Genomic DNA, 12,340 nt, shown 5'->3' on the forward strand with positions numbered 1-12,340 from the left:
CGTGTCACAGAGGCCACCACACAGGAGGTGGGCAAGATGGTTTCAGGAGGGGTGTCTGCGGTCGTGGAACTAAAATGTCGTGAGAGAGCATCCGGTTTTTGATTGCAGGACCCTGGCCAATAGGAGAGGGTGATCCAGAACCAATCAAAAAACAAGGACCATGTTGCTTGTCTGGGGTTCAGTCTTTTGGCAGACTGGAGGTAGGCCAAGTTCTTGTGATTGGTCCAGACTAAAAATTGTTGGTCGGCACTTTCGAGGAGGTGCCGCCATTCTTCTAACGCTAGTTTAACAGCCAGTAGTTCACAGTTACCTACATCGTAGTGCCGTTTGGCCAGGGCCAACCTTCAAGAGAAGAGGGCACAGGGATGCAGAGCGTGGTCTCCCTCGGACCACTGAGAGAGGACCACTCATACCTCAGTGTCCAACGCGTCCACCTCAACCACGAACTGCCGTGAGGGACCAGGCTGGAGGAGTACGGGAGCAGTGGTGAACCAGTGTTTGAGTTCCTGAAAGGCCTGCTCCGCTGTCCTGGACCATGCAAACTTCACCTTGGTTGAGGTGAGCTGCGTGAGAGGGGCAGCCACCATGCTGTAGTTCTTAATAAAGCATCGGTAGAGGTTTGCAAAGCCCAGGAAGTGTTGCAGGTCCTTCACACAGGTGGGCCAATTGGTGACTGCAGTGATTTTGGAAGGATCTTTCGTCTTCCACAGTGAAAAAAAGAAGGCCAGAGAGGTGGAGTGGGAGACACACTTCTCCGCCTTAACGTACAGGCGGTTTTCCAGGAGTCGAAAAAGGACTTGACGAATGTGCTGGATGTGCTCTGTGAGGGAGGAAGAGTAAATGAGAATGTCATCAAGATAAACAAAGACAAAACGGCCTAGGAAATCACGGAGGATGTCATTAATTAACCCCTGGAAAACCGCCAGGGCATTGGTGAGGCCAAAAGACCAGATATTCAAAGTGCCCAAGCGGGGTCTTGAAGGCAGTCTTCCTCTCGTCGCCCTCTTGTACATGCACCAGGTGCTACTGTGCTACTGTGAAAACACTGGGAACAAACAGCTGTCTCATCAATTACATTTACAGCAAAAGTTCAAATGTCATTTCCTCTGGAGAATCACAAAGGTTTTTTCTGGCATGTTAAGTGGGTTATTACAGTTTTTACTTTTGCTGGTTAATGCCATTTCTACTGGCATTACTGCAATCATGTAACCTTATCACTTAAATAAATATAAAAAAAATAAGATGACAAAGTGAACAGGATACCACAAGACATTTGTGCTTAGGGCACCCATCATTCAGCAGTAGCAGTGGCCCTGAACACATCCTACTAATTTTTACCTGCCAATTGTCAAGTTAGCCACCTAAAATGACAGATGGCAGTTTTGATCAGCAACGTCTAGCTAGCTGTTAAGATAATATTAATCCCATTAGTTGGCTGAAAATACTGTCTCAGCCTGGATCCGCCTTTCAAGATGACTAGTTTTAAATGAGAACAGATACAGTATGTAGGTACCCTACATACTTGATGACTCTATAGCTCTATGACTAAATGATATCATGCTCAAATGAGACTGAGTATGATGGTCAGTTATTACATTTTTTAAAGGTACATTCCATATAAGCTGAGGATCTTTAATGAATATCATACAAGATAAGTGACTGCTCCTATCTTCAGACTATATTATTTGCCTCAGTTGTTGCAGCAAAGTGTAGCATTGGTTTTTGCACTGCATGGTGCATTTTGATTTTAGAGGCTGCAAGTACAGAGGACACAATTTTTCTCCAGAGACTGAAAGAATTGTTCTCCAAATGTGTGTGATATAAAAGAGAAACAGCCTCCTCTTCTTGAAAATAATAGGAAGGAGATCCCTGCTGGTAGTTTATCAAAACAGTTCATAAAACAAGATGCAGAGCTTTACAGACACACACAAGCATACTGATTCTTCTACAGTCTGATCAGCTGTCAGGAATCATCAGATAAGGAGCACTCATCTGTTTTCTCCATTGAAAAACTTCTTTAATGACAAACACAGACTGTCTGACTCTTCTTCCACCTTCAGGCAGGACACACTCTAAAGAAGCACACTCTATTGTTCTCACTCTCATACTCTTTATGCACCTCCTGCCACTATACTTTATATTCAAATACCTACAAGTACCTGCCTTTTCCATCTGGTGATGCCAATTTATTCAAGGTTTCCTGTATAAAAGTGAACTCTAGGGAACTGGACACTGAAAATCAGACCCAAATAAAAATGCTTTCCACAACCCACAGTTATTCCTGCTTTGCACAGATGTGGGCAAATATTTTTTAAAAATATTCTAAATAATCTAATTGCAAATATTTTTGTAAAATATCACGAAGATGCCTTAACTAGAGGAGAAGTTTAAGTCCCCCAGGGTTTAGAGGATGAAGCAAGCCCTTCAGAAAAACTTGGTGAACAACATTTTTGTTTATGGAGAGGAGAATGACCTCATCCTCAATATAAACAAGACAAAAGAAATCATAGTAGACTTCAGGAAGAACCCCTCGGAAGCCCAGCAACGGCTATACTTCTTTAGGCGGCTCAGAAAAGCTGGGTTGAACCATTACCCCCTCACCCAGGCTTATAGAGGACTGGTAGAGAGCATCCTCATTACTGGACATCACAGTCTGGTATGGTAACACCACACGCAGAGAGGAAGGCTCTTCAAAGGGTCATAAAGACTGCAGAGAGGATCACTGGGACTGAACTGCCTGCTATGGACACAATATACACACAGCGCTGTCATAAAAGAACAGAGAACATAATCAGAGACTCACTCCACCCAGCTCACACTCTGCTCAGACACAAAAACTGCACTTACAACCTCAGGTACAGCAGAGTGGACGGTATCACCACACACAAACAAGATTTTACAGCAGCGTTTTCCCTGCCACAGTAAGACAGATGGCAAATACAAAATGTGAAAAATGTGCAATAACCCCTCATTGTCTCATTAAGTACAATACCATGTACAATACCACTATGTGCAATATGTGCAATTTCTGAAATTCACCATTTTATTTATTATTTTATCTTTGTATTCACGATTTTATGTACTATTTTATTCTTATGTGAATTCATTTCTAGACTAGGTGTTCTTTTTTTGGATTTGAACTCTTTACTTGACTCCAAGAGAGCCCTGCACAATAATTCCTACATGCCTAGATTGTATGTTTATGCATAAATGGCAAATAAAAATCTTGAATCTTGAGAAAAGGCCACCTGTCACAGTTCTTAGGCCACCCTAAGAACCTGTCTTGCTTATGTGATGTCTTTTTCAGTTCTACCTTTCTCACTTCACTGCAAGATACTGGAAGAATAAAAAACCACGACTTAGGCCCCCTGGCTCATCATCTGAAGATGACTGTAAAAAACCTAGGGGTAATGTTTGACAGTGACTTAAGATTCGACAAGCAGATCAAGTCAGTCGTAAAATCTAGTTTCTTTCACCTAAGGTTGTTAAGTAAAGTCAAGACATTTCTTTCTTTAAATGATTTTGTGATCGCAATCCATGCTTTCATAACCTCTAGAATTGACTATTGTAACGCATTATACCTTGGTGTTAATCAGTCATCTCTCTCTCATCTTCAAATGGTCCAAAATGCTTCTGCTTGTCTTTTAACAAGTACTAGGAAATTTGACCATATAACTGGCCTCTCTTCACTGGCTTCCAGTCTGTTTTAGAATTAAATTTGAACAATTCCATCCATCCATCCATTTTCCTCTGCTTATCCAGAACCGGGTTGCAGGGGCAGCAGTCTAAGCAAAAATGCCCAGACTTCCCTCTGGTGCACAGTGGATCGGGCAGCAGTTGAAGGCAATTTTAAGCTATTGATTTTTGTTTTTAAGGCTCTTAATGGTTTGGCACCACCTTACCTCACTGAGTTGGTGAGGTGGCACGATTACTCAGATCCTCAAGCCAGTTTCTTTTAGAGGTTCCCAGGGCCAGATACAAACGCTGGGGTGACCGTGCTTTTATGTGACACTGTCAGGCCAAACTCCACATCTGGCATTTCGATTATTGCCCTCCGCTATAATGAAAATATCTAAATATCAGCTTATCATTCATATTAATTACATCTGACCCCTAGTTTGCCCTCCATGAAAAGAGCTGATGTATTAGTCTTATATTGCCTTCTTACAAACCTCTTGTGCACCCTTTCAAAGGCCTGTTTTTGTTTCCACACCATTTGACCCACTTTTTTTCTTTCAGAGGCACTCTCTGTGGTCAAAACACTTTTTGCTTTGATTTGTTTGCTCAAACGGATAAATTGATGAGGAGACACAGTGCAAATTCCTCTTATGCATGTCTGTATATCTGTGTGTGTATGTGTGTGTGCATAAGATAGGGCCTGTTATCACCCTCTGTAATATCTCCTGATTCCCTGAGGTTCTAATGGGTCAGTCAGACTTTATACTGTTATAAAAACCCTTTATGCTGTATAAAGAAATGATACATACACTGATCAGCCATGACCACTGACAGGTGAAGTGAATAACATTCACCTGTATCCACCTGACAGTGTTTGGGGTATATTAGGCAGCAAGTGAACATTCAGTTCTCGAAGTTGACTTGTTGGAATCAGGAATAACAAGCAAGCGTAAGGTGAGTGACTTTGACAAGGGCCATACTGTGATAGCAGAGCATTTCCAAAACTGCAGGTCTTGTTGGATGTTTCCATTGTTATGTCAAGGCCTGTTCCCCTGTTGAGATGTGTTTCCCCTAACCTGAACCCTGACATTATCCTAATCATAACCACTGAGTTGTGAAGCTGAAACACATCCTGACGTGGAAACACATTTTGACACAACATCGGTCTACCGTGGTTAGTGTTCTAAAGCTGGAAAACCAGCGAACCAGCAACAAAGTCAAGGGAGCCCAGGGCTTACTAAAGCGCATACAGAGTGAAGGCTTTCCTGTGTTGTCCAGTCCCACAGAAGAGATTCTGTAGCACAAATTACTAGAATACTTAATGCTGGTTCTGATTGCATATGGGGTTTTGTTGATGCAGAGCAGTCAGACTGCTAACCCCTGTCCATCACAGAGAGCACCTACAATAGGTATGTAGGTATCAGAACTGGACCACGAAGCCATGGAAGAAGGTAGCCTGGTCTGATGAATCACATTTTCTTTTACATCATGTGAATGGTCAGGTATGTGCACCTTGCTTGTAGAGGAAAGATGGTTTGAGGAGCACAACAATGTGTTTAAGGTGTTGACTATTTCTGCAGACGTATTTTATTTGGAGCAAAAGAGAGAGTTTATATTCACTGGTTGAAAAAGTACACATAACTGCAGTTTAAACAACCATGTGTAATAAGCAAACCCAGACAGGAATTAATTTTTAATAAGAGGAAGTGGAAATGTTATATTACCCACATTTGTTGAAGTCATTTGCTCATTTGTATTTGTTTTTACACTGTTCTGCATTTTTCTCTTCCTTTAAAAAGTTACAAAAAATGAGTATCTATTACACCATCTAAGGTCATCTGTAAGTCAGAGTATCAGCGCAGCTGCAGCAGTTATCTTCGATTTGCTCTTGGCTCTGTTTGAAATGTGCTTGCAGCTACTTTGTAGAATTCAAGAAGCATAGATTAATATCACAAACCACATCCTCTGCCTGATTTGGTGAAGAAGCACAATATCACCCTTTGGTTGTCTATTGCTTTTTTATGAAGACTTATTTACAGTTATACAATACATGCTCAGGGGTCAAATCACAAGATTCCATGACATTATCTTATGGAGGTATTGAACTGAATAATCACTGGACTTTTGGTCCTCCAGATATGAAAAGACAATAAACACATAATTAAATATTCCACAGTGACTCTAACACCTCTAGCTCACACTCAGAAGAAAACTGCTGCCAGATGTTTTTTCATGGCAGCAGCTATCACATTGCACATGGCAGCATGTGCAACTTCTTATATTTGCCAGAACTGAAGTGAAATGTAGGGACATGTCGAAGACAAATGCTGATCAGTTTCCTGACCCAGATCTTGAGCCAAGAGTTAAACAAGTCATTTAGAATATACCTTTCATTTGATGTCACACTGAGAAAATTCAATTCTATTTAGAATTAAGTTTGTTTACTGTGAGGGCCGTGTGCTAGGAATAGTTTTAAGACTTTTATTCTTTTGTGGGTAGTGTGTTATAATAAGGAGCATATTCATCACAAGACTAAAAACAGATACTGGCTTGTATCTGGGGTTTGAGACAAAATGTAATAAAACTACCTTTTGTAGTCTGTTGTGTGCACTGTATATCATTTTCAGCTGAACGTGACGGGCACATATACTACACAATGCACATAAAGTGAAGAGAAAGAGTGCACAGAGAGGCCCAACAGTTCACTTTGTCCTGGGACCCCACCTACTGGCATTTCTGTCACTATAATTAGAAGCAGTTAAACAAATGTTATATATGGTATAACGCTGGTGAATCAGAATCAGAAAAAGACTTGTCAACAGCAGCGACCTATCTACTGCAGCTCTCTTTCTCTTCAGATGCATTTGATGATGTTGTAAAGAGCTATAAAAAATATTATAACACTACTATGACATAAAATAGCGTTTTCTACATACAATGTGAAAACTTTAAAAACACCCTATTGAAACAGTTCACTCTGTATCTCAGTAGATAATTGATCACACAATACACATGCTTTTATTTACACTGATTATGTTTAGAATGATATGATGATCACTTTTGTTAGCCAATTGGTTACACTCTCAAGCAATTTTTTGCCGCTAAGAACTGAGGCAGCCATTTCTCACAGCTACTCATCCGTAGTAATGCTGTCCCTGCAAGGCAACTTGTGGTTCAGTGTCTTGCACAAAGACACTTTGACATGTGGGGAGAAAGGTCATCAAAACTCCAACCTTGCACTTGGGAGGATGACCACTTTACTTCCTGGGCCATGAGCATTTTATACTGACAAATAAATGTACAATAGTAAAATAAGGTGTTTTTTGTTTGTTTGTTTAAGATTGCTTGTTTTCATAAAAGCCTCAGCCAAACTCTGGAGCATGGTTTGTATAAACAAGGGGTATGGATTTTGTCACACCTAAAAACTCACAATTCTACCCATAAATTCTAACCCAGAGTAAGGTAGGTTAAACCTGATGGGACCAAATTGGCTAATGATAATGTTTTGGCATATCACTATGAATGACAATCCTTTAGAAAACAGCCTTAAACCCTGATGTCAGTGGATTCACATTTGGAACAAATATATGTTTTTCCACATTTGCTCCCATCTGTGTGAATTTTACATGAGTGTCACTGAGGATGCTATAATATAATCCTGTTTCCCTCTATTAGACCTTTGTGTTTGTTCACTTTCCCAGATGGACGTCTAACCTCCACAAATTGATGTCTCTTCTCCTCTCGCTGGAGATGCTGTTAGCCTGAGTGCTGTGATGTGGTTAGAAGCTTTGGGCAAACACAGATTCTTTCCTTACACAATCTATTAAATGTGCTTTTTATAGAGCTGAGATTTATTTTCTTAAATCTGTATATTCAATGTTAAATGTAAGACTGATAAACATTAGGTGCTGTTTTGGTGATCTTTTACATCTGCTCTGGCCATTACAACATCCTCTCTGATGGAAATTGAAGACGTTAGAGCTCTTGATGCTAGACTGCAATTAAAGCAGAATTTCTTTGTGTCTGTTAATCTCATCAGCAAAATAACTTTAAAGTAGTACATGTCTCAGCCTGGGAGGTATTTCTTAATAAATGTACAGTTTTATAAACTGTCTCTAATATAATACAGGACATACACACATGAATGTAATTATTTGTTTACATTGGGAGAAAGCCATGGGGTCTTCATTGTCCAGTTTCTAATTTATATTATTCCACACTGTAATACTGTTTCATAATATGGCGTTTCTGGGTATTTGAGGGCAAGGAAGGACAATATGTCCCTTTTAGGGCACATGCAGATCAGTGAGGCTTGAAGCAGAGGACAACTAAAGCTTAGTTTGAGTGGGGGGGTGGAAACAGCAGCAGCATGTTGATGGCAATGGACAGGAACAAGCTTAATATGTCTCCATGGTCCACTTTCACAATGTTCCAACAGTCTTTCTCTCTCTCTCTTTCTCTCCATCTGTCTATCTCTGGTGGACCCTAAGTTGCCAATATTGTCTTGTCCAAACTTTGATTCAAAACATACCTGAATCCACACATCATGTATCTGGTGACTTTGCTGTTTTGTGTTATGCTATGTAGTGTATCTCCGGGACAATGGGATTTTTGTAGCTTTGTATATAAAGTGTCCAGTGTGTTCTGTGCTAATTTGACAGTTAGCCTCATGGCTCACAAGGTGTAAAAGAATTGCATGTTGTTGCCCAGTTTGTTGAATATGAATAACAGGATGTTTTTCAGAAGAACGGTGTGTACATGTCTGCAGACTGAGGGAGGGTCAAGCATCTGTGGGTAAAACAGTCCTTCATATTTAATGTCTTAAAGATGTGGAACATGTGCGCCCTCTTTTTTTATTTTTATCAGTGTTGAGCTTACTGTGTTTTTTTTATTTTCTGCTTCTGTGGGAAGGAATGTGGACAGGCAGGGTTTCACTGTGGAGTGTTCTACATGAGTATATAAGATCAAAATTACCTCTGTACTTAAGTACAGTACAGTACAGCCTCACTGAGCTGCTACAGCGAAAGTCTTTTTAATTTAATACCACACATATTTTATGAGATAAAGAAAGCAAACGAAAAATGCTTCATGCACTCCTGCCAGATATTGACTCAAATGTAATGTTTACATTGTATAAATACTACATGTATCTGGCATGTATCTGATCCAATTTCAAACAATCAACACAATCCAACATAAAAGACATGGCACACTGTAAAACCATCATCACAGAAGCACATCAGGACAACTATAGGTCTGCACGTTCAGATGGTGAACTCCTGTCTCCTCAGACCCTGCCTCCCCTCACACTCCATCTGCTAATCTGGGAACCTTGAAGAACAAGACAATTGAACAATTGTGTCTGGATATAATCAGCACTGAGGACACAGAGGAAGGAATGTAGCATGGTCTGATCTCTCCTGCAGACATGTATGCTGTGTAGGTGAAGAGAGGGCGGCAGACTTAACAGAGAGTGACTTAACAGCTCGATGTCGTGCTCTTGCTGTCTCATGGGTACAATTAAATCACGTCTTTCCTCTACAAACTTGTTGGAGAAAAACATTCAAAGGTTTAAGGCATATCTAGGGCATATTAAATGCACTTTACTGAGCAATACCATTTGGAAAATTTGTTTTGAATCTTGCTCTCTGTCCCCAATATTATCAGACTGTTTCTTAGTAATACACCAGATGTCATTTGTTCAGCCTGATTACATCAACAGGGACCTGTATCTACCTGTCATCACTAGCATTACATACGTATGTTAAAGTGAGTTTGATGTTCATTTACATTTCCACAACATCAGTCCCACTAATGACTGAAGTCATAAAGTCTGACCTCTAAAGAAACAAGCAAGATGACTAATCAACATCTCAGCCACTGTATCCTCCAGATCAACATTAGTAATCTTGAATGATAGATGTAGGTGAAATAAGCACAGCAACACATGCAAAAAGTATCTTAATCACAAAAATAAATCTGGCTTCACCAGTGTCAGTAAGTTGTAAATTGATTGTGAATTAGCAGCAAGAGGCCTGCTCAGTGTCCTGTTTCTGCAGTTTTCTATAATTCAGAATAAAATTCGGTCCAATTATTCATCTCACCTTTCACTCTTTTCCCCGCATTTAGGCAGTTTTATGTTTGGAATAAGTCTGTACTGAGTGATTCTGGCAGGATATGAAATGGGGTGAGTAGCCACCTTGGGTCATTAGATCAGCCAAAGAATGAAACCATTCTGCAAGTCCAGGTGGTATGCACACTGCTCACTAACCACAATCTGGAATCCAAGAATGGTCTCATGAACACCATTAAGAACAATATCCCTCTGTGGCCTCCACTTGCCTCCTTCCCCTCCCTCAGAGAATTGGACAATTGTCTTCTTGACAAATGATCTAGTATCCCACTGCTCTGTAACTACATTACAAAGAGGGTTTAGGCAATTTTCTTATTATTTGGTATTTTTATTATCCACTGCCTGGACTTATGGACTGAGGTTGACCCTAATCACTGTCTGACTGGGGGTAGGAGGCCGCTAATTTCAACCTTAGCCCAAAGCACAATATTACCTGTGTGATTAATATGAAGTTTTGTTTTTCTTCTGAGTGTTTTGCTGATGCCAATGCAGGCTTCCCTGCATGCAACCATTGGCGAACTGTGCCCTGTAAGGCTTGTTTTCTAACATTACAGTAACTTCCATATTTGTAAGCATAATGATCACTTTCACATACAATAATAAGATACAATATTTATTAGTAATAATAATAAAAAGTATTGTAAGAAGAGAATGCTTGCTGCTATATATAAACATGCTCTTGCCTTCCCCGTTTTTAACATTAGAATGGCATGAAAGAAGGTTATTCCCTAAAGCAAAGTCAGCAGCACCAAAATATGCATAAAGAACTAAAATAAAGTTTATGAAAGGGCCCTCAACCACTTATCGTTTTCACAGTGGGAAAGAATGCCTTGGGGCTTATTGGGAATTTAGATCTTTGAGTTTATGAGGGCAGACTTTGGGATTGGGCCCAATAGCCCAGTAGCTTCAGTTTCCTGACCACTAAACATCATAGTGGAGTCAGGCTTTGCATTTGAAGCCTTTAACTCACACTGTCATGGTATTGATACACAAACCAAGAAGCACAAGGAGCAACACAAGCAGGTAATGGTGTTCTGAGTTTGGCTGCAGCATTTGCTTAGCTAATGAAAATCGTGCTGGCTGGGGAGCTGGCCTTCTATCCATCCCTGGCAGATGAGTTAAGAGTCGTTTGAGGGTGGTTGTTGAGTTGTGGACAAGATGATGCTTAATGATGGATGAGTTTGTGCTCTGAGCCAAAATTTGTCTACACCAAATTTTTCCTCATGCATTGTTACACTGTGCAGTGGTCGGGGAATGCTGCAACAAGAAGTCAATTATGTCATTTATGAGTGGTGCAATACTCCTGTGATCATATTGGCCTGTTTCTCACTGTCTGCTGCTTTGCTTATTAATTGCATCCAGTCTGCTGATTCAGATTTTCCAAAGTACATCTTCTTTTTTCATTTTTTTAAACACAGATCCCTTAGTAGATTTACAGCAAGTGCACAGCAGAGCTGTTGATGATGACTGTCAGTTTGTCAGAGTCACCTCAGACCTGCAGACTGCGTTTTACTGTTTGGCTGGAATCCTCTATGATCCAGTTCATAACCTCATGGCCACTAATAAGCAATACTTCGTAGCACTGATCAAAATAAACACCTTTGGTAATTCAATTCTATCTGTTCTTTTTAACATGGCAAAATATTTTGTTTGGGTTATATATTTTTGAAATGTAATCATATTTTTTTTCCTTAGGGCACTGTTTCGAATCATTTCACACTGAAACCATACCGTATATGTTAGTAACGGTTAAGAAACAGTATCCACAATTATACAAAATCATGCTGAGAAATGAACAAAAGCATCAACAAATTATTTACAATGGGAAATCTCTCCACGAACAACACACATGTGACCACAATATTATTATGTAGAATGTTAGTCCATATAACTGCTGGCACGCAGATGTCTTTTGTGGACATGCCTCTTCATGATACATCTACAGTGGGTATGGAAAGTATTCAGACCCCCTTAAATTTTTCATTCTTTGTTATATTGCAGCCATATGCTAAAATCATTTAAGTTCATTTTTTTCCTCATTAATGTACACACAGCACCCCATATTGACAGAAAAACACAGAATTTTTGACATTTTTGCAGATTTATTAAAAAAGAAAAACTGAAATATCACATGGTCATAAGTATTCAGACCCTTTGCTCAGTATTTAGTAGAAGCACCCTTTTGAGCTAATACAGCCATGAGTCTTTTTAGGAATGATGCAACAAGTTTTTCACACCTGCATTTGGGGATCCTCTGCCATTCCTCCTTGCAGATCCTCTCCAGTTCTGTCAGGTTGGATGGTAAACGTTGGTCGTCATGTTTAACATGTCATTTTGCTTCAGTGGCATTTTGGTCTGTTTCACCCAGATAGATGAGTCGGTGTGAAAATGTGGGAAAGATGGTCAAAAATGTGATTTAATGTGCTTCTCTTAAAAGCAGTTGTAGGTTTGGTGGTTGAATAAAAATGGGAAGGAGAAAGCTGTGTGACCACACAAAGCAGTTTTGAGTTTTGAGATTCAGTAAATTTG

Source organism: Monopterus albus, unplaced genomic scaffold (genome assembly GCF_001952655.1).
Source record: "Monopterus albus unplaced genomic scaffold, M_albus_1.0 scaffold122.1, whole genome shotgun sequence".
NCBI lineage: Eukaryota > Metazoa > Chordata > Actinopteri > Synbranchiformes > Synbranchidae > Monopterus > Monopterus albus.